Genomic DNA, 23,979 nt, shown 5'->3' on the forward strand with positions numbered 1-23,979 from the left:
CTATGGGTACTGCAATTTACAGAGTCACTTAATGGACCAACTTAGCCAAGCCAAGTAGAACACCACACAAAGAGTATACTGCTGGATTCCTATGTAACTTAGTTCATCCTAGATATTTCTATATAGCAGAATTTCCTCACAGAAAAATTTGCAGTCTATCTTATTGATATAACATGAAGCAAAGTAACAGTAAAAGAAAATTGTAAGGATAGGTCCCATGCAGAAATATTGGACTGAACTTAGAGCTCCTGAACTGTATGACCTGCCTAAACTTACCCATCACCTCAGTGCACAAGCACTTATTCAAGAAACAACACTGAATTGTTTTACGCCCTTGAACAGCAGCTTAACATCTGCAGGAGGAAAAGTTGTGCATTTTAGCTTCATTCCCAAGGGATTAGATGCACTCTTCCATTGTTAGTAACTTTCAAATAACAACTATTTGAAAAGCAGCAGAGTGCCAAAATATCAGATATCTCAATCCAGTCAGAACGAGATGCTCCCAAAAACATTTCTAACACTATGAAATTTCCTCCCCTCCTCAAATATCCAGGGAATTTCTTTGCATAGTACAAGCAGAATAACAATAATGCCTCAGCCTGATATTAATGGTCACAGAGTTCAAGTAAAAGAGCTGCCTCGTGTTATTAGGTTGCACATGAAACAACCAGAATATGCTCAAGAGACAGACTGACTATCATAGTGTTGGTATGAAAGCAGTGGCACTAAGCGAGCAAATAGAGCAAACACAGCAAACACAACTTATTTCTGGGGTAGCTCTGTTGACATCTGCAGACCTATCCAAGCTAGGCAGTCATCCCAAAATAAAAAATTGGCAAGCAAGTATGAATGGTTTCTGGTCCTGACTTCTTGTAACTCCACTAAAGAAGCACAATATAAATCTGCAACCCTGTATCCGGGCAACAATTGAAATAAATCAAGAAAATGCTTGCAGTCATTCCAGATGAAAGAAAAAAAAAAAAAAAAAAGAGATTTCAAAATCTATCAGTGCTTATAAACAAGGATGTTACTTTCCCCTTTCTTATCCAGAACCACCCTTAATTGAAAGGATCAGTATCTAAAGCAACTGGTGCTGTCTTGTGCATGAATCCCCTTTGCACCTCTTCCTTCTTATTTCTTCAGTGTTTTTATTAACATTAGTGACTTATCTAAGTATTAGAATGTTTGGCTGCTTGGAAGCTTATCAACAGCAAATTTTATGGGCTGTTTAGTGATGGAAACAGGAGGAGTTGGAGCTCTCCCTTCCCTACTCCCTCGATATGGAAGTCTTCAAGAAGCTGTGGAATGTGCTCTCTGGTATTTTTGGTATCTTTAAAGTGTCAAGAGTGCAGAATTTCTCTTGTCAGTTGTCACAGTGTGACTCACAATTAGAGCCATCTGCTCTGCATTCACCTCCCCAGGGGCACCGCTCATTTTTCACCAACTTCCTGTTGTTGACAGCACAGTTCCTCCCTGTATCACTCTCCACCAGCACCCATACTCCTCACAGACATTGCAACAGGCTTAAACAGATTTCCCTTGGGAAAGCCTTTAGGTTTGTTTTGCTAGTGGTTGGGGAAAACACAGCCTGTTGAGAAAACTCTGAAGGTGGAGGCTGAGTTTCTAAAGTAACTGAACAAATTCCATTGATTTCTTTTTTTCCAGGAAGACTCCATTGTTTTCAGACCTCCTTCAAAAATCTCAGCATTTCCCTAACTCCACTTTTATTTCAAGCAGCAGAGAAGCTTGAAAAAATGAAACATTATTTGTGCTAAGTCCTTCTAGATAACACATGGAAGTGGACAGCCAACACTATCTAAACACTAGACAAACAATTTTTCAAACACTAGAAATAATTTTGAATAACAAAAATCACATGGGCAACACACTGCCTTTCATTTTCCTTCCAACTAAAAATAAAAACAAAAAACAGTCATGCTACAGACTTTTCACACCAAATGCTTCTGCTGAGTGAGGCTAACTACCCCATGCACAGCCACATGCTGATCCAGCTATACAGTTGCTGGGTTTCATTATCTGGACCACATAGAAATACCACCTACACTGAGTATGCCTAGCTGACCTCAGGTAGAACTGTATGTTGCAGATCTACCCACAGCATTTTCCCTTTAAACCCGCATGGGCTGGAAGGTTTGTTGCTTAGGCTCTGATTGATAGTAACTGCAAGTGTTGGCCACCTATATATGCAACTATTTGAGTGACTAGCATTTTTACTCTTTCAAGACTTCATACACTAAGGGCTAGATCCATTTAAGCTCTCAGAAGGCTACCAATTCAGGGAAATAATAACTAATCTTTCAGGGGCCACTCTCTTGGGCATGTACACAAGGCTGAAACTGTAAGCTCCCATGCAGTGAACAGAGAGAATGAATGGACATTTCAGAAAAGGAATGAAAACAGGCAACTGGTTAGGCGTCACCTGCCACTCTTTGCCCAACTGAGTTAACAGAAAAACAAATTTGAAATTCTGCTTTCCATGAGAACTCAGTTTTCCTGATATTATCCCCAATCCTGTAGTAGCATAAAGTGTTAGATATCGACAGATACTGTAATCATTCTTCTTTGTTAGGTCTGGCTTTGATCACGTTCTTCTCTTTTATGTCTACTGCATAAGGTGTAGCCTAACAGAAAACTCAAAAAATCATTGAAGTATAAAAAACAACTCCCACAACAGACCACAAATTGTATGCCCAGAACACTTTTGGCTGAGTCCTTCGGGCAGGTCCTGGGCCCTGTGCCTGACCTGACACTGGTGATAACCTCTAACATCTGTCATGCCCATAAACTGAATAAACCGATGTCATCTTATTTTGCACTACATCCTAGCAATAAAGATTAGTTGCATAACTTCCCTGTGATTTGCTGGGATCTTTCCAGAACTAGTGGTTGGCTTCTCCAAGGAACAGGCTCTCTTATATATTCACACCCCTCTGAACACAAATTTAGCAGACTTCAGATCATGATGCATCTGCATTCATTCAGTCACATCACGTCAATATGATGCACAGAAGCCTTTCATTTGCTTTCTAAATCAGGATAGTATAACAGCTGAAATATTTCTCACTGACCCTGTTCTTCAACACAAAACTGAACTTTTCTTCATTATTTCAACATTCTCTTCACCAGGATTCTATTTAAGGTCAACACAATTTGGGCCCTGCATCCACACTGCTTAAATTATTCCAAAAATATGAATCCTTGCCAGTCTAATCAAGAAAATATGTTCTAAAGAGAGATAAAACACATCCTCCATTTAAAAACACTTTTCCAAAAAGCAGCTCTAAACTCATCTCATAAAACTGTTATGAAATCCCTGGGTCCTCCAAACATGAGGACGAGAACTCTCTGCAGACTAGAATATTAGTTCATATTTGTTGTGTAATCTAGTAAACCCAGACAGAGAGAAATTGGAAAGAGAAAAATGGAGGATTCTATCAGTGCTGCCTCAGATTGCTCATCTAGCTTGTGCCCCAGACTTATCTATACTGAAAGTTTTCAGTGTTTCACAGCTGAATCTCCACTCAAAATCAGCATTCACTGAGGCTATGAAAACCTTAATTGTAACAGATCTCTGCTTGCACGATCAATTTCAGACCTGCCTCTAAATGCATTTGCCACGCAGTACTTATGGTTCTGATAGACTCATATGCAGTCCTGTAGCATATTCTTTTTACAAATGACATACCTATTTATCTGGCCACTGATTAAACACAAACCTCCTGGCCTTAAGGACTCTTTCTGGTAACTGGTAAGTATAGACAGATATCCAGCCTCTCGTGGTTTAACATACAGTACAAAACAGGGGCAGGTATTTTCCAAAATCCTCCATTAAACTTTCTTGTTCTCCTTTCCAGTTCTTCTACAGCGGTAACATTCTCCTCACTTAACAGTCTGAAGGTGGACTTGCATTGACTGGGAAAGACGTTCTGCCTTTGCAAGGCTACCAGAATTGGATGTGACAGTCTATCCCCCAAACTTTATTCTTATTATCTGTGTTTCTGTTTCCTGTTCGTAATTTGACATGCACTTGTATTTTCAGCCCATTCACTGTAGTAATGTCCAAATGCTTTAATTATGGAACCATAATCAAAGCTTCACAGCTAAATAGCTTTTTCTTCACAAATAAAGTTATGTTTGCACCCGAGGTCATACCTGCCAGAACTTGAGAGTTTTAAAAGTAACATCCAGTCATAAAGACTAAGACATACTTTGAAATTTAATGGAAATGCACTCAGTTAATAGTGTGTTGTAGAAGGGCAAAATGGTAATAAGGTTGATTTAAAAAGTAAAATTGCACTGAAGGACCTCTCTTTTCAAGTAGAAACTGTTTAATGTATGAAAACTATTGTGACTGAAGGAATCTGGTTTTGCTCTGAAAACCTCAAGCATTACATCACAGATAGACCTGAGGCCTAGCATTTTAATAATTAATTTCATAAAAGATCCCAAGAGCAATAGAAAGGTCACAAAAGCTATTCCAATCCATGGGCAGTTAAGCAGGAGAATGCTTCAATGCCCTTTAGCCTTAGAGTGTGCTGCAGGACAGGGGAGTTTGGTGCTAAATGACAAATTGAGTTAGAAATATTTGAGCCATAAACCATAGTAAATCTTTTAGCACTTGAAACACCATGTGACACTCCAAACTGAGAGCAAATGAAGTGTTAGTCTAGGCATGTTTAAAATGCATGGAGGCTGTGTTTACTGGATTATCCATTTCTTAACTATGTCTCCTTTAGGAGTCTGCAAGCTGATGTCCAAAGTCCCACCAAAGAAGACCTTTTACAGAATAGTCCTATAGCATGGTGTAAGGAAAAAAAAAAATCAAATGCATCTAACTGAAAGCAAAATTATTTAGGTTGCAAAGTCAAGCACAGCCAAATTAGGAAGTGACAGATTTATGTGTGCCTGCATAACCTCTACTCAGCCCTCTTGTAGGTCCTGTGCCCTGAGTGAGGCAGAGGTCCTTTGGAAAAAATAGTATGTGATTATGCAATTAAAGACTATATCCTAACATAGAAAGGGGCTAAATTAAGGTTCTGCTGGCAGCTATAAATATGACATTTCCTAACATTTAAGTTCTGGTCTTTGCAACATTAGCACAGAATTTCTGGCAGGTGACATCTTTGGATGGTTTTTATATATAGGTAAAAACTAATTCTAGTGTGATTCCCTAGCTGTTTCTATGACAGAACTGCTTTCTAGCGACCTGAATTGAAGGATGATGAAGACTCATCTGGAAAAGGATGCTCTTCCTAAAATAGGAACTGCTATGGCCTTGGAGTAGGGTCAACAGAAACTTAATATAAGTTGGTTCTTCATCCTATGTTTCCTGGCCAGTGCTGAACCCAATATGGACATGACAACACTGAAACAAATACTCCTGAAGCCATGATCTGAATTGTACCACACACATTCTTCTTCTTGTGTTAATTACTCCAGTAATAAAGTCCTCAAACTAAATTCAATAGCAATTGTTCCATCCTACTCAATTTTGAATGCCTGCTCAGAGTTTCTTAGGAAGATTCATTTTGTCAGGAACCTTACAGATTACTGCTTCTTGATCAATATTATAACACATTTCCAGGAAGAAGAAGGTCTAAAGAAGCTGGCACCAGCACTGCTGCCACTTCTTCACAGCAAATCCTTCTAGGCCTGTCCTGTTCTGACATGACTCTTTCACAAGCGAGGAGAGCACAAACATTTCTGCTGCTTCATTCACCAACAACCTTCTTGCTCCTCTGCTAAAAGTACACAGCGGAAGCCAGAATAAACTTCGAACTGAATTTAGGTCAATGTACTTCTTGTTATTTTAATCTTTCTCTTCTTTGTTTTATGGATTCAGTCAAGGAAATTAAATATTAAAAAAGCATGTTAGTGCAATGCTAGCTGAGCCTGTAAAAGTGCCAAATTGATGAATGAAAAGTTACCATAGAGTTGGCCACACTGTACAAGTATATGAATGTATAAAGTCATCACCCTTCAGAATAACAGAAATAGAATAGAATTCTATCCTTCTAGAACCTTAATCCTTATTTTGCATATGTGGCATTTTTGGTTGAAAATTTAGCACAAACTCTGTATATTCTGACAGTCATAGGAACAAAAAAAATAAAATGCTTCTTTCTCTAGCTCTTAAATGCCAAGCAATTTTTAACCAGGAATAAATATTTATAGATAATAAACACAGATCTTAAATACTTTTAAAAATGAAGGGGATGGGGGGAGACAGGGGAGGGTTTGGATTGGGAAATATTTCCATAACAAAAGTAACTCCAAGACACCTTGGTACTCCAAAACATTGTGTGCTCTAAAACACCGTGGCAAACAGTATAGGTACAATTAGGACACTGTTGTCTTGACCACATCATGCAGGAAATGAAAGACTTCTGATTCATGAAAGAAAATAGTAGCACTATTCTTTTAATTCAGAATGACTCAAGAATCTCAGGACTGTCATTCAAAATGAACCAGCCAAATATCTATCAAGATCAACAATACTTTACGTTGAGAATACAACGTTAAGTCCAAAATGAAGGTATTCTCCACTGAGGGGAAAAACAAAAACAAAAACAAAAACAAACAAACAAACAAACAAAAAAAACTATAAAAGTTGTAGAAACTATTCTGGATGTTCTTTTTAATGTATAATTATCACAATGGAAAAAAAAGATCTTGGGGTCTCTCACCCTTACCCAGAGGGCCAGTGAACCTTTCCAATTGGTTTCAATAGGCTTCACATCTGTCTATATCCTCTTGTGTCGCAAAATGGAAAAGGAATTAAGACAAGTTTAGGACTAACAGCTGGACTTTGCAGAACAGCAAATCCAGCATCAGGGCTGTTACCAAACTGATCATTACAGGACAGAAAAATATCCTGTCAATGAGGACCAGATGGAAGAACGGCAATGAGGACTGTATAGCAGATCTCAGAAGAAGTTATCGCTAAGTATTCTGTACAGCTTAAAGCAGACAGGAAGCTCTAGAAGCCTCTGGGCTGAGATGAGAAATTTATAAAGAACTTAGAGGCCAGTTCTGGGTGCAAACTAGTACTGAGCTGGCTCCCACACAAGAATCCATTTAGTTGTAGCAGTGCAATGCTGCACTGTGCTGAACAGACCTAATGAGAAAGAAGCACTGGCTGCCATTTGAGGAACAAGAACTTCACTCTGCTAAGGAACAGCTTGTGAAAAGGTAGATCTATCAGCTCTGGGGTGTGTGACATACCCAGCAGGCAGCTTGACAAAGAAGTCCTCAACTTTGAGCATGTTTTCACTTCAAAAGATCTCACTTGAATGCAAGGATATATGCTGGCAGCAGCAGGCTCCTTTGAGGTACCTTTTCCCTTCTAGACATATTTACCTAAGAAATTTCACGCACAGAAAAGAATGAGTGAAGGGGAATATTCAGATACATGACAGAAACAGGGTTTATTGTTATTTTTTTCTTAGCCAGCACTTTGTTTTCTTTTACTCAAAGTGACAGTCATAAAAAGATATTGTAGCTGAAGCCCACTACGAAACAAACCACACTTCTTGCAATGCAGAGGGTAGGAACCATTATGTTGTTAGTGTGCCATTTGGAAATCGTGCAATGCATCCACTTACTCCTCTATTAAATTAAAGCATTTCCTGTAGCAATCTAGGCCGGATAAAGAAAATAGGTGCTATTATAAAAGCCTTGTTTGACTGGCCTTTTCTTTCTGCAAGCCATTAGAAAATGGTAGCTTATACATTTGAATTGCAGGACCTCTTACCTCCCATCCATTACCAACATGACATAAATGCAAAGGGCTGCCCCTGAAGCCAGAAAAATCCCTGCAGATATACAAGTTGTAAATGAGACAAGGATTTGTCTGTAATGCTTTCCCCAAGTTATATATTCCCTGCACTGCAGGTTCCTATCTCTCTGGCTAGTCACTCTGTTTTTCAGCCTCTGCTCTTCCTGTGAGACCCTCCCGGGTGTCTGCTCCTCCCTGCATTCGATAAGGAGATTATTTGGAATGGAAGTAGACAAGCACAGGTGGTCAGGCCACCTGCTATAATCTATTCAGTGTTTTTGGACAGTATAAGATGGCTTGGATTCAAATTTTTATTTCCTCTCTTTTTTTTTTTTTTCTTTTTTTCTTTTTTTTTTTTTTTAAACTAACATTAGCTTCCAATTAATTTATGCAGGTGTCTGAGAAGAATTATCACTACTCCATTGGCTCTCGAAAAGCAATTTGCTAGAGTATTGTACACATGACAACAGGTTCTTCCTCTGCATTATTTCCAAACCTCTGGCAGGCCCAACACAAGTGCAAACCAAAAGCTATTTTAAAGGTTCATTCCCCCTCTCTCTTTCCCTTGACTGCCTGACAGCTTCACATGCCTAATTACCTGCCTGCCCCTGCCAGTTCCCAAATGTTATGTGGCCATGCACAGTGTAAAGGAATATCTCACTCCCTCGTTTGACTGTACTGCAGTCAGGCATAGTCTCAGTCTCAAAGGGCATCTGCATTAGCGATCTACTGTCGCAGAAGGTTTCTTTTTAGTGCCAATTTGCCTAACACCTATACTTGCATTTTCTGGCATCTTCTCAAGTTCACCACTGGTGCAAAACTGTTTGCCTTGTGTTGGTAGGGTGAAGTTGTACACTTGGGCATTAGTTGTACACCCCGAGTGCAGACACCAGTCCTCCACTGCATCACTGTCTACACATGCATCATGCTTGGCTGGGACCAGCAACTGATGCAAATTTCATTGCCTATGGAGACACAATATATGCATAAAGTCCTGCATGCATAACAGGCTACAGTTCAGAGAAGTAAATTACAAACTTACATGTCAAACAGTGAGATTAAAAAATAGAAGGCTCAGGTTTTGGTCAGGTTCTTGTTTACTCTAAAAATAACAATAATAATAATACAAAAAAAAAAAAAAATCAGTGTTGGTTTGAAAGGAGTCACATTTTCCATGAACATCATTTGCATAGCAAGACTTAGTCGGATATTCTCAATTTAGCTCAAGAGGGGAAGGAAAAATCCATTAATTGCATTAAAATCTACGAAAGATGGCTGAGCACCAAATTTAAATGGTGCTTCATAGAGTTGGAGTCTAAATTTGAGTCAGCCGGAATAACCTGAATCCCAGAAAGTGCACTGACAAGGAATATGGAACAGACAAATATGTTTAAGAGCCATTCCACGGTTTGCAGCCAGGGTAAACAAATATTTCCTCATCTTATTCCATGTTCAGCTTTTATAATCATAGGAGCACTTTTTATATATTCAGCAGAAACATTTATGCCAGATTTTAACATATCTCAAGAAAATTTTGGTTAAACATATCTGAATAACTTTTGCTTAAAGTAAGGTTGGGTTTCCTTGTCATGCATATCAAGCCTACTACAGAAAACACTAACAAACCCTGAGGTCATTTTATGGCATGCATCTATAGGAGCACAACTAGTAGCAACGAATGCAAAACAAGCCTTTCAGGTGCACTTGTCATGAGTGCTCTTTGGGGTCTAGCAGTTAACAAAGAGCAACAGTTTTATAAAGTCACTTGAGAAGCTGAAGCTGAAGTACTTATTCCAGAGCTGATATATGATGTTAGACAACTTGCTTTTCATCTCAGTATTTGTTTCTGCCTGAACAAACTAGGAATAAGTTTATTTTGTTCTGTCGGCTTTAAAAGAAAAATGACTAGTCATATCATTATTCATTACTAAACATTCCTTCATTTGCATTTACATATGATATTCCTGTTTCTTGAGGTGGTATTTTGCAACATATTAAGTCAGATGCATGCAGTGTTTCATTTATGTTGTACATATAATCTTTTCTGGGATCCTATAATTTGCCCACAGAATTTATTTAACCCTTAGCTCTTAAGATGACAGAAAATTGGACTCAGCAAGCCAACAGTGTAGACCTAACTGAAAACACATCTTTGGAGTATACCAATGATACAAAGGTTTACCTGTGGTTGTGAAGGGAATGTATGTGGACTCTTTCACAAAGAAACACTGTGTATGCCATTCTCCTCAAGAGTGTGTCTTTTATACCTTCAGTACCTACAGGAGTGATCAGGAATGCACAGAGTTTGCATTCCTTCAGATACGCTATCTGAAAGTGTTGCCCTTTGTTTGCTTTCCTCCTGTTTTGTTCTACTAGTCTTTCATTGTAAAAGAGACCTGTTTATACATTACATTTTTCTTGGTCTTCTTGGCACCTTGCTGTCAAACGCTACTCCAGATTGATCCCTTGATTTACAATGTAGTGGAAGTACAGTCTATGTAAGTTTTAGTAACAGACAAAAAAACATACTCACCATCTGATGATTTCATTTCTAGCTTTCCACCACCTTTTGTTATTTCAGGGTATTTTTTCCTGGTGGGAACAGGCGCATTCAGCTGTTGTTTTCATGCTGAAAGTCTGTGTGGAAGCATTTCCCTGTTTTTTGGTGGCTTTTTTTTTTTTTTTCCAAGACATGTCTTTCAGCATGTTTCCAAAGGCTTGGAATCAGCACATTGTGTTGTGACATGTGCATACTTGACATTGCTTTGTTCTCTGACTTCCTTTTGCTTGCAATCTTTAGGAAGTTATTTCACAATTAGCAAGGAATTTTGAGTCAATGTTATTGCAGACCCAGCATATTGTCCTCTGCCATCTGCAAAGAAGAAAGGATGGAAGAGCAAGAGGGAAGAAAGTAATTTTAGTGTTTTTAACTGGTTGAAACACATAGCATTCTAGTTGTAATTCACTGCTCAGAGAGTCATAGCTGTGGCTGCAGCCATTTGAGAAAAAGAGTTTTGGTATTATTACAAACATCTGTAACTAAAGGAAAAGCTAGAGAATTACAGCAACTGGCCTTAGCTTTGACACAATGTTTCTGTGTTGTGCTCCAGTTTTGCAATTTTCTCATTACAGAATAAAAGTGAAAAGGTACCAGTTTTCCTGAGAAACGTATCTAGAATTAACCTTTTCTTCTCAGCTTGGCATCTTTATGTAAATGAAGGCTTTTCATGCAGCCTTTAAACAGAGCTGAAATAAATATCAGGTATTATTTGGTCTCAGTGGCAAATATATTCATTTTTTAGCTGACTTTTTGAACAGCAAATCTTATGGTGTTATTTTTCTTGCTGAATTTTAGACCACCAGCCCAGACCAGGCATCAATTTGTTTTGAATTGCTTCCCTGTCTGGCAACCACAGCTGAAGAAAGATAGGAACGGCACCACCTTGGGAATGAGAGGATATCTTGAAAGCTGTTTTGGAAAAATTTTGAAAGGGAAAGCCCTGCTTTCCTACAGCCCAGTCTAGCACCACATGTGCCCCTTGTACGTCAGGTGGGACTTGGGGTCTACGTAGGGTCCATTCCTCCAACATAGGATGTCCTATGCCCAGTCACTTTCCTGCAGGGGCTGGATGCATTGCCTTTTGAAAGACTGTGGTCCTAACAGAGGCTGGCAGCTGCCATAGGTGTCTATTTATAATTCACATAGCAATACTGAGAACACCATTAACATGGTAAAGGTACTGAAATTCTTACCGTCATGCTACAAGAATAAGAGTAGCACTAAGAAACTGCAGAAGAAAGCAAGCAATCCTAAGTACATACCTAGGTTAATATAAAAGAGACCTTCTCAACCTGCAACTCTGTCTGCAGCTAGCTTATTTCTGATACAAATTTTGTTATGCCTGCAAAAGCCCTGAAGAATTAGTGTGATGCTCAGAGATATAGAGGTTTACAAACCTCACTGACTTCCAAAATTAGACCCTCACTACTAAGTGCCTGAATGTGGAAAGGAGTCAGAGACATACACCGTGATCAGCTTCTTACTTTAGTGAGACATCTCATACATCATGGTGTAAAGCACATATACTAGACCTTGCTGAACATTAGCTCATTCTGGATGTAAACACTCAAGTTCTAACATTTTGGCATGACTGCATAGTAGATGTATGATTTATAACACCATCAACTAGGCAAATTTAGTTTATCCATTTTGGGGGAGGTAGGGAAAGAGCATTCTAGTCAGTATTTTGAGAAAGTTTCTCTTTAAGTGCCATAGAATACACATTATATATAATTCAAAACACTTTTTTTTTTTTTTTTTTTGGTCAGGAAGCCTTATCTTCCTGTTGAAATGGAGAGAGTCTTTCTTAAATTAAGTAAAACTGTAATGAACCTACTGCTTCAGACTTCAAGAACAGACTTAAGGAAACACTTTTTTTTTTTTGTTTTTTTTTAACAGATACCTACGGGAACTCAATGCATCAGTAATGAGTCTCTGATTTATTGTGCTAAAGACTCCATCTACTCCCCTAAAAAATATGTCTTGAGTATGTCTACACAGTGCACTGGAGCATAATACACAGACACCCAAATAAACAGCAGCTAAAATAACTACTGAACTGGATGCCATAGGAGTCTTTGGCTTTGAATAGAAACACTGAGTCCATCAGAGTAACAGCAAGTCCCAAATAATGAGTGATTATTCAAATACTGAGCAAGACAAAATGATTTAGATCCCAAACTTTACAACGCTGCCTAATTTCTTTCATAGTGAACTCTTCCAATGAAATCTGTATTTCAGATTTCAGTAGTAGAGGGCAAGCACAACTGAAAGCCTGTACAAGAATCACTTGCAGTGCAACAAGGAATAAAATCTAAAAGTATATATTTGCCAGAAACACAGTGATAGTAATGGGTATAACTAAAGCAGAAGGAAAGGAGATTATGGTGTAAAATCTATACACAGGAAAAAATAATCAACAACAATAAAATTCTTCCTTAAAAAAGAAGGGTTTTTTTTAATATTGGAGATTTGGGGGTTTGCTTGTTTTGGTAGTAATTCCCCATGATTCATTTTCCTAACTCCATAATCGAAGGATTACAATGTATGAAGCATAAAATGAACCAGAGCAAAGAGTAAACTGTCTCTCCCTTGCAAACTTGCTTTCAGTCATTCAGAAAAGTTTTCTGTCACTGGAATTTTCCTCCAATGCAAAAGACATTGTGTCTCCCCACTCATGATAGTTGCCCTAATTGGAAGTTAGTATAATGTCCTTTCCTGCATAGAGAACACTGGACAACTCCTTACACATTAAATAATTCCTTTGGTAATACATTTTCCACATGCAGACATCCAAATTGATATGCTTGTATAGTAGGTAACTGCACATAGCCACAGATAGATTCAGAATATTCCTCTAAAAACTGCTCAGTTTATTTATTTATTTTTTAACAGAACGTATCAGAATAATTTATCATTTTTCAGCACTGGTGTCATTTATTAGTGTTATCTTAGTTGTACTACTTTCCTTGTCACATCATAAGTTAACCTTTCCTAATCACTACCCTGGACATTTACCAGGCTTTCCCTGGGGATATGTTTAACTAGAAACACGATTTTCCTGTTATTATGTACTCCAGGGCTCTGAAAGCTCATGTTGATTCTAGTCAGAGACTGTAAATAAGTCCTTGTGAGTCTGATGCTGGGGAACTTAATGTATTAAGTAGATATGTGCCTAGTTTAAATGAACTCCATAGTCTGCGGAGTGGTAAGAGTCCAATCCTTGAAGAACCCTGCCATTTACTAAACAGTGGAAGTTTTGGAAGCTTAATAGAAATAATTTAATGTCTTCCTCCTTTCTCCAAACACCCAGCAGTCATCATTCCCTAAGCACACTTCATTGGCTGGGCAAAGCACTCTGGTGCTGTGAAGGACCATAAACAACTGCTGCCTAATCCCCTTCAAATCTACACTGGACTTAAACTAGGCACTGAAGCATCTGCACAACCTAAACGTTTTCCCTATCAGCAGTTTCCTATTGTCCCTTCTCTGCCGCTTGCCATGCGCGTGGGTTAAAGGAGTGTGGGACATGTGGGTTAAAGGAGCATGGGACATTCTCCTAAAGCTGCAACCAGATGCTTAATCCTGGCACCAACAAGCAACAAAATGGTAGTCAGAGATCCTGGAAAAGGAAAAGCTCCTTTGGAAACCACTACAAGGAACCACTTAACTTTACAGAGAAGTAATTCATGTGATAGACCATTACAATTCAGTACAAAACTAGAACAATACCTTGAAGACCAAATGGCCTGGTTAAAAAAAAAACAAACAAAACAAAACAAAAAAACAAACAGCCAAACAGTAATTGCCAGTTTTCATTAGCAGAGACACTGATAAAACAAAGAGTTGACCATACCACATCTACACTCTAAGGGATATTTTTCTGCCTTAACAGGGCAAAGTTATTGCCAATACATCTAAAAATAAAGTTTTCTGAGCATAGGAGGGGATCCAACAAGAGACGTCCAGCTGTGCTGAATTAAAGCACTCCACTTAAAACATCCCATCAATCACAGAGCAGCAGAGTGCTGACGTTATTTGTATGAAATGTAAGAGTGCTATTACTCACCTGCAATTAAAAAGAATAGTTTGATTTGGTTTCTTGCCGAGAGTTATGTGAATATTTTCCCTTTTGCCAGGTTATGAATTTTGCCAGCTTCCATAATCTGAAGGTAGCATTCCAGGTTCTGACTAAATCATGAACAATGACATGATACAAGTCAGAAAATTTTGGAGGGAAAATCATTATTTTTCTGAAACCTAAATTATAAATCCATTTTATATATATTTTATATATCTATATTCTCTGCAGTAGGCTGGTCTGCAATGTCAAGAAAACACAATTTTAATTGGCACACTTGTTGGCACAGTTGACAAGAGTCCAAGATCTGTATGGAGACTGAATTATTCCATCCTCCCTAGATTTGGACCCTGAAGGCATGGATTAAGATGAGACACTAATGGGGCAGCATGCAAAAGCTTGTATTACTGAGACAGATCTCCTCCATGGATAAAAAGAAATAGGAACCTTCAAACTTATAATTCTAAATGAGAACAAAGCTACAGATAAGGGAAAGGGGTCAGACAAGGATCTAAGCAAAGATTGGTAATGTAATGAAAGCATCAGAGCCATCTAGAGGGGATTTTGGCTAGATTACATCTTCCAACATTAGGAACAAGAAGTCCACAAGGCTCTGAGTGCAGGCTTATACCATGTCTGGCAACGTGAAACATTTCACGTGCGTTAAATGTGAATGCAATTTAAAAGACAGAAGACAAGCAGAGGCAAGTAAAGAGAATTATTCTGTAGATGGAAACTCTCTGGCTAAATGCATTCGATTCTTTTTTTTTTTTTTTTTAGCTTCAAAATTATAGTTTTCTACATATTATAGCAACTCTTCTTTTTAGCTGACATTGAGCATGTCTCCTAACAAATTACTAGAATTTCACAACATTCATCAGGGTAAGCCCAAATAAAAACTTCAGGGCATCAAAAAATCTTTTTTTCACTCCCAGAAACATTTGCCTGATTATTTCCCTCACAGAAGAAAAAAAAAAAAAAAAAAAAAAAAAAAAACATAACATGAGAGGAGCACCTGTGCAGCCATCTTAGAGCAATGTGTTGATTCAGCCCACAGGGGCATCAAAGTCAGTGAGCCAGGACTGGAGCACTTAGCCCTCGGTATAAGTTTCAGCTGCATCTTGGTGCTGTATTAGACAGTCATCCAGGTGTCCATATGCACACCTTTGATTTCTGAAGGAAGGAAGTCAACTTTGTGAGCCCAAAGGAAGCTGCAACATACTTCAATGAGGCCCCTGTCTGAAGTCTTTGGAAGATCCCACAAAGCACTGACCTAACACAAGCACATATAGCCAAGAAACACGATCCATGTGTTGCAAAAACAGGCCTTTTTACTACCCACTGGAGAAAAAAAATAATACATTATACTGTGTTCATTTGTGAAAATATATCTCAGAAAATAAGGTATGCTGCCCCTTGAGCTTTCTAGCCCCATTTTCTCAACACATGACTGAATTCTCATGCAGAGCAATTGCCTGGAGGCCTCATTTCTATAGAGCTTACACCATGTTATAATGCAGGGAAAGGTTATCAAAAATGCTAGCAGGAAGTGCACATAAACAGTTTCCTTTTGTTGTATCACTCTCTTCCCCAAGGTATTCTGGATCTTTCAGTCTCAATTACAAGAAGCCATTTAAATTCTTTATTCATAGAGTTGACACTAAAAAGCAATGACTACTCAGTATCTTACAAAACACGTTTTTGTTTTGTTTTGTTTTGTTTTCATGCAAATCTTTATATATCAGTTCCTTTTCTTTTGTTTTTTACCAATTTCCCAAACTTCTTGAGGATGCTTGAGGAGTTAGATAACACAAAATAACCTGTCTTCTCATAGAAGAAAGAGACGGAATAATTTGAAACTAGCTTATCTTAGAGTCATATCCTGTCATTGATTTTTTCAGTGCTCCCTATTGATTTCAGCGGTGAGTACCACATGCAGATCAATACCAGGATATGGTCTTTATTTATTAGTATACTTCTGGTCATTTCACTCTACACTAATGCCTCAAAACATATGGAGCTAATTATGGCATTCAACATTAGTTTGGCCTTTTTTATCTTTAGAGGAGAGTTAAGTATTAATTTGGTCAACAGAATAATTTGAAAGGATTGTTTGGTGACTTCTTGGTCATTGGTCCTTTAAAGATCCTGTGACATATATTTCAGGACAGGACTGAACTACAGCAGCAGAGTCACATGGATAAGCACGCCCTTTGACTAGCCAGTAGTTGCACACTAGCACTGGTACAAGGTTCCCTGTAGCAGTTTCAGACAGTATTTTGGCAATGAGAAACTCCCTGCATTGAGCCAGGGGTCTGATTCTTCTGATCTAGTCTAATATTTTAATGTCTGCACGTACTAAAGGGATACATGTTGGGCAATTAGATGAAAGTTCACATACTATAAATTTCTGAATGCCATCAATACCTTTTACTTCAGGGGTCTGGAAGAACCCTTAGAGAACTGCAATTTTCAAATGGTTCCAGAGGTTTAACCTTTTTTACCTTCTAGGGCTTGGAGCCCCAGGTGATCCGAGAAAAAAAAAAAAAAAAAAAAGTCAGTATGTATTTACAAACTAGCCACCATGACGTGGGATGAATTACAACAAAATTTTGCCAATTGCTATGGTTCATAGTTAAACTTTGGCCCCCAAGTTGCAATCAGGCCCTCTGCCACCCAGAGCCCTACTGGCTGTCTGAGAGCTCTACAGTGGAGTGCAGCGTATCTGTTTAAAGGGGACAATGGCAGTTTGAAATTTCCAGTTTTGATAAACAATTTAAAGTGCACAAGAAGCAAGACATGAATTGTCTTTAAAGAGATGGTGCCTTTTCACTTCTCTTTTTCCACAGCATTTTCATCACAGATAGGAAAATATTAGCCATTGGACTAGGCGAAAGTTCTTCCTCTTCCAAAATCCAAACTTATACACTGAGTTGTAACATTTGCAAACCTAAAATTCAATTCAGCATTAAAAAGTGAAGTAAATAGAACCCTTCCTATAGTCTACTATTACATTACCCTCCTATACTCTGAATAAAGTACCAAAATATTCGTTCCCTGCATTCAGAAGGCCTTTTTAAAATAAATAAATAAATAAAGGCAGAAAAACAAATAACCTTGTCATTACTTCTACATTAGAGCAGAAAACAAACAGTTGAAAACCGTTTTCATCTATTATATGGTCAGTTCATCCTTCTATTCAGATGCAATAAATGGACAGCTGCTTATCATATCATAACTACTGCATAAATCTAGGTATGTTTGATTAAACTGAAGAGACCAAAAGAACAAATGAGCAAAGAAAAGAAACCAGAGGGAAAACAGAGCTTCACCATTTGCTCAACTGCCTTGGAGCTATAGGAAACATCAGTGTTCTATTGACTTTGCTTCTCTTGTGCTCATTTACATCACTGCAGGGCCTGGCCTGTGTTTTAAGAAAATACTGTTCTTTTTCAATTGTTAAGTAGTGACAAAGTCCAGGTGACCCTACCACAAAGTCTGAGTGGTTTATGTCGAGCCTAGAGACAGTGACTCATGAAGTCACAGATGATCAGTTGATAAATGTCACCGGTATCAGAAACTTGGCCATTAACATGAGTGATGTGAGAACTAAGAGGTTAAGTAAAAGCTACCTTCATAATGAGTTTGTGATACAGAAAAGCAACATTATGAGCCAGGCTTGGATTTTTGTTTTTGTTTCTCATTTCCCCTTAAGGTGGATTTCGTTTTGTAACTTTGCTTGTGGTTAAATTCTTTGCAAGGTTTTTTAATGCAACATACGTTTCTCACCAGCTGGTTGTCTGGGAAAAGTCTACAAGAAATGTTACAAAAAGGTTCAGATGAACCATGGTGTAGAGTACTTTTCAATACTGCTGCAACAATTCAGTCTGTCTGCAATAAACTGCTAGGTTTTGGAATTACCATAGCCTCAAAGTGATTCAGCAACTGTTTTTGGAAATGTTTGTAGTACATGTACTAGTACTAGTTCTAGTACAAATGTTTGGTATGCACTGCATTAGTACATAGTGAGTTCCCTTACCTGCAGTGAAACATAGGGCTAAGGACTTTGCTGAAGCGGGGCCCTGACAAAATCTTCCAAAATGACTTAAATATCCAAATTTTACCTGCTTAAATTTATAAGCATGAGACACTTCAGAGAACCACTTTGCATAGCCTTCTTAGTTGCAATTCAACATGTCATTCAAGTCATCATGTCAAACTGGCATCCCACTTTAAGCACACTTTCCTAATCTTCACTGGTTTAAAGCAAAAATAATAATAATAATTTACAATATAGAAAAACTCAGGGAGGAGCCTTTGGCTTTTAACACTCAAAACCTCACAAATTCTGTATTAAGATAGTTTACAACATTGAAATAGAAGCTAATGTTGCACAGTGGTGATAACTATGTAAGAAGCATACACACTTCACTTTCAGTACACTTAGGAGACCATACATTTTCAGTCCTCTCTCTTTTCTCCATCCTCTTATCAACTACACTTTGTTTAAATAAATAAATAATAAGAAGAAGAAAACAAAACAAAACAAAACATTATTTTAGTCATTAACTTTACAGCTAGACTTAGCAGAATGCAATGCAGTCATTGAAGGATTTAAAAAAGGAGAGAGAAAGGGAACAACAATCTTCATGGCCTAGGGAGACTTCAGGCATCACAGAGAAAATCCCTTTCATGGTCGAGTATTTAATATTCAGCACACTAGCAAAGGTTTCCCATTCTATTTCAAGAGCATAGTATAAAGTACAATTACTCTGATATCTATCAACAGATACTATGGACCATTAGCAGAAACACATTTTGCAGAAATAGATCCATTTCTGTAATATCTCACTTTGAAATTAAATTAGTATTTACCAACAAATACAGGGAAAGAAAAAAAGATGTTTCTCATCAGTTTTGCTGTACAAAATTATTTTAATTTCTTTATCATACAGTAAGAAATAGAAAATTAATCAAAACTAGAATGTAATATCTTACACATTATTTTCTCAACCACTTCAATAAGAATTTATTTTGGTGGAATTTCTGGTCTCTTGGGAAATGTGGAAGCTTTGTCTCTCTCTGGTATGGAAATAGGCAAGGAAAGCTTTAAAATATTGCCTAGAAATTATTTTACTTTATGACACCCATCCTAATTCTGATCATTCTCAATTCCTGAAAGCAGATTCATTTATTCATCCCTTCCCTTCAGCAGCCACACTAGACTCAACAAGTGCACCTGATACTCCCCCACATTTGTATTTTTTTTTATCCTTGTGGTCTCTATAACCTGTTTTCCTTCCCCAGTAGACACCCATGTAAGAGTTCTTACAAAGTCTGATGTTCCCAGTTTAGAGGTTAGCACAAACATAGGACAAAAAGCAATGAATACAAGTTGTAACACCCAAAGTTCAGATCAGGTATAAGGAAAGTTTTTAACCACAAGATTGATCACTGGAATGGGTTGCCCAGAGAGGCTGAGGAATCTCCATCCCTGAAGATGCTCAAAGTTTAACTCAACCAGTCCTGAGCAACCTGGTCAAGTTGGACCCGTATTGAGCAGGGGGATTGCACTAATTCTCTGGAGTTCCTTTCCAGCCTAAGGTATTCTTTGTATACATTCCATGTCTAGTGAATTCTTTTACTTTTTTAATCACTAGAACAACTTAATCACAATCACCAAATATTTCAATAATAATACTGAAGGTAAGTAGGCAGCAATGTTGTATATGCTTTCACTTTCATAAAAGGCAACAAGACCCCCAAAAAAATCTGACAGGAGAAAGCAGATATCTTTCAAGAAGCTGGGCTACAGATCATCTAGCAGGCTTCTTCTTTACCTTTTTCTGCAGACTGGGGAATGGTGGCTGCTGAGTGATGACCCGATGAGACTAATGACATATATGCTGACAGATGCTCTAAATAAAGTGTCAAAGGATGATTTCCAGAAATACTGTGTAAAACTACTGGGGATAATTGTTATCTGATAAGTTACTGCACATTACCAATTAGCTGCATATGAGACACTGCATCTATTAAATTTTCTTATTTGTAAACCTCCAGAAGACTCTGTAACTGATAGTAGGAATGTATCATTGATCAAAATGCCATTATCTCTTCCTAGAATAAATACAATGAATTAACAAGATAACAGAAAAAATAATAATAATAGTATATTAGACAATATGAATCTCATAGCAAAACCAAAGGAATGAAATACTATGCTTGGACTTCAAAGCCAAATAGATGCCAAACTTTTATCCCAAAATGATAAACTAAAGATGCAAATACATTTTACATGAAAAAATTAGAGATTGCTAAGGATCAAAATTAGACTCATATCATGCCATTAAAGGGTAAACATGCTGCTTTTTTGCGTAATGATACTCATAGCAGCCAAAGTTTTTGAAAAGGTATCTAATACAAACCTCCTGAACTTGTTCTTAGACTTCAAGGTAAAATTCTTAACTCTTAAAAATGAAAACTATAATGTTCAAATTTTAACTACAGAGGGCAATATAGTAAAATACAACGTTTGGTTTTTGTTGTGGTGGTGGTGGTTTCTGTTTGTTTGATTGTTTAAAAATCCTGAAGTTGTTTATATTCACTGATTTTACTTTTATTCATTTTTGATCACTTTTTGCCTGAATTCTTTCCAGGGCCAGCAGTGATTTCTACCACTTGAATAAGGTAAATCAGGAATCTAAAGGCAGAAGAGGAGTAAGGGCAGCAGAATGAGGTCTTTACCACAGCCTTCTCCCAGTTATCCATGCTCATCTTTCCATGTCACATTCAGGGAGAGCAACTGCAACTGTCACAAGAGACTACTGACAAGAAAATGTTTACAAGAGATTTCTCCCACCACGAAGCTTCTGTCTGCAACAGGGAACTTTTAAGGCATTATAGAGACAATTTCCACATCTTACCTAGAATTTTTAGTGGATCAGAGAGGCTAAGTGGTTGTTTTACGAACTCTCCATCATCATCAACCCCAAAACAAAGTCTTGGATTTCTATCTTGGACTCCTTGAAATCGCAGCGCCGGGTAAATCAGGTACCTGCTGGACTCAGAAATGATTTGACGTTCATCATTTGAAATGAAGAACTGATATTTGGCTAGAAGTAATGGGAGGCATATTCTAGGGCTAGAAAGGTGACTTCTAATCTCAGAAAAGAGACAATATACAAATCTTGTATCCTTTGCAAGCAAGATACAAGATTGCAAGATTATTACATTTGGAATTAGTAGCATGCAATCCATTTTACATACCCCTTCTGAAATTTCTCAGCATGTATCACAATGCTAAGTAAAAAAAATAAGAATGGTTTACCACACTTATAGGGAATCAGAACTGTCTAGCTAATATCAAGGGAAAAAAAATAAAAGTAGAGAAGCAAAGAAGAGTTTTCCTTGTGAAGAGGAAAAGCAAATGAGTGCATTTGAAAGAAGATATAGGATCTGTCAGATGGGCAAGCTAGAGCTGGCTTTCAAGTGAAACAGGACATAACTTCATGCTAATACATCTGTATGAAAGCTACCTTCTTTACAAGGAAACCAACAAACATAAAAGCTCATATTGTCATTTGTGCTGATTAGTTGGCTTCTAATAAATGGCCTGAGCTGTCTGCAACACTAGAGCACTCACCAGTTTGAAACTTTTCCAGAGGCTGTTCTGTTTATTTCTGTTGCACTCAAATCCACTTAACATGGCACAGTAATAAACACCGCTTTCACTTAAGTTGTCCTGATAGCCAATAGACTTATTGCCAGGTGCTCTCAAAATATAGTAAATAGTTGTCTGTTTCATCCACTAAGAAGCAGACCTCACTCTCTGTGCAAGTCTGCCACGTCTTCCTAACTTACCTGCTGTTTTGCTGCTCTCATTTTGTTCAGTTGTTAGCTATTAACCACAGACAGTTGTTCCATACATTTTTAAGCACTTTGTATAATGCTTAATTGTGCAGCTACAAAAGACATGAAACATCTGAAAGTTCTAGATTAGTAATTGTCTTCAGAAGGATTAGGATGGCTTGAAGTCATAAAGGTCTGTTCTGAACAGAACTCCCATGCTGGAGTTTAAAGTTATGGGTTTAAAGTTAAGCATGTTATGGTAGACTGAACTACCAGACAATTGTTATAACTATGATATGACCAGTGGTTTCTGGCCTAGCTAACGTGGGATAGATGAGACCATTTATGATTGTGTTGTTGTTCTGTCTTGGAATGAGATAAATATAGCGAAAAACATTCAGCCAGATCCACAACACCTGACCTTGTTTTAGGACCAGTCAGCCTATGTTTCAGGAGTTGTAATGGCAACCTATGTTCTTTGTTCTTGTTTTCCTTTTTTTTTATTTTTTATTTTTTATTTTTTTAAAGTAGACATGAGAGGACTTCTGTTAACAGAGGCTCCTGACAACAGAGTGCATATGTCTCATTTTTCTCAGCACAAGAATTGTTATAGGAAGGCAAAGACAAATTCAACTGCTCACAATATCATTTCATCTACAAACTCTATCCAAAGACCCAGCTGAATAAAATCAATAAAGAATTGATCTAAAGCTTACATGAGATTCAAACACTGTTGTAAAACTGTTTTTAAAAGCACTGATTTGTAAGTGTTCTCAGATTATTAATTTTTCCAATAAAACTCATGAATTTAAAGTTGAGCTTTAAATGAGTCCAAATGAGAGTCTGCATGCAGCAAAACCTTTACCCCCATTCAGTTTTATATAAAATGTATAAATATTACAAAACATCCTCCTTTTCTGTAAACAAATAATGATCTGGTCAGAAAAAATTCTGGTAGTAATTTTCAATGGACTGTTTCCACAAGTAATGGTGATACACTGCTGGTGAACACAAGGAGGACAGGACATCAGAGTACCTGCTTCCTCCAAGACAGCCCCCCATCTTAGTCCAACATCATCAGCTGCCTTGTTGGAGAATTGATACTAATGGATCTGGGGATGCCACTTACCCAACACCCACAACCAGCCACAGAGTGAATGGTTTCTTGGGGGCATACCCTGCCTTAGCCATCCTGCCCTGTGGCCACCAAAGTTATCTGCTGCTTAGGGCATCAGTGCCCCACCCTGGAAGGACGGCTCCTAACCCAGGCTTTCTCTGTACCTGTGACAGCTCTTGTGTTGTTTGCCTCAGGGAGCTGGACAGCTCTGTGGCTGTCCATCACTAATTTTTATCATCTGGATGAAGCTAATCAATGAAGACAAAGAATGGAGTAGCTGTTTTAACATTTTTTTAAGTGGGACTACTGTAGTTGTGAGTTACTGATCAACCCCTGTAATTATATATATAAAAACATATAATTTCCTCTCTCAACCAATAACATATTTTCCCTTGCAGCCATTTAGCACATAGTGAACTCATGCTTTTAAAAAAGACACAGAGATGACTGTCTTTCAAAAACAATAGCCAGTATAGGAAATGAATGGCTACCCCCTTTTGGTAGATACAAACCTCATTTCAAGAGGAAAAAAAAAAAAAAAGAAAAAAAAAAGAAAAAAAACAAAAAACAAA

At 37.8% G+C, this 23,979-nt stretch overlaps 1 long non-coding RNA gene across 1 annotated transcript in view; it reads right to left on the reverse strand.

The window, feature by feature from the left end:
* LOC309878168 overlaps positions 1 to 23,979 on the reverse strand; it is an 87,997-nt gene that overhangs the window by 858 nt on the left and 63,160 nt on the right. Inside the window, exon 2 of the long non-coding RNA XR_014317497.1 lies at positions 10,332 to 10,670. This is a non-coding gene — a long non-coding RNA (uncharacterized lncRNA). The remainder of the gene's footprint in view (positions 1 to 10,331; positions 10,671 to 23,979) is intronic.

Source organism: Aythya marila, assembly GCF_965140915.1.
Source record: "Aythya marila genome assembly, chromosome: 4".
NCBI classification, from domain to species: domain Eukaryota; kingdom Metazoa; phylum Chordata; class Aves; order Anseriformes; family Anatidae; genus Aythya; species Aythya marila.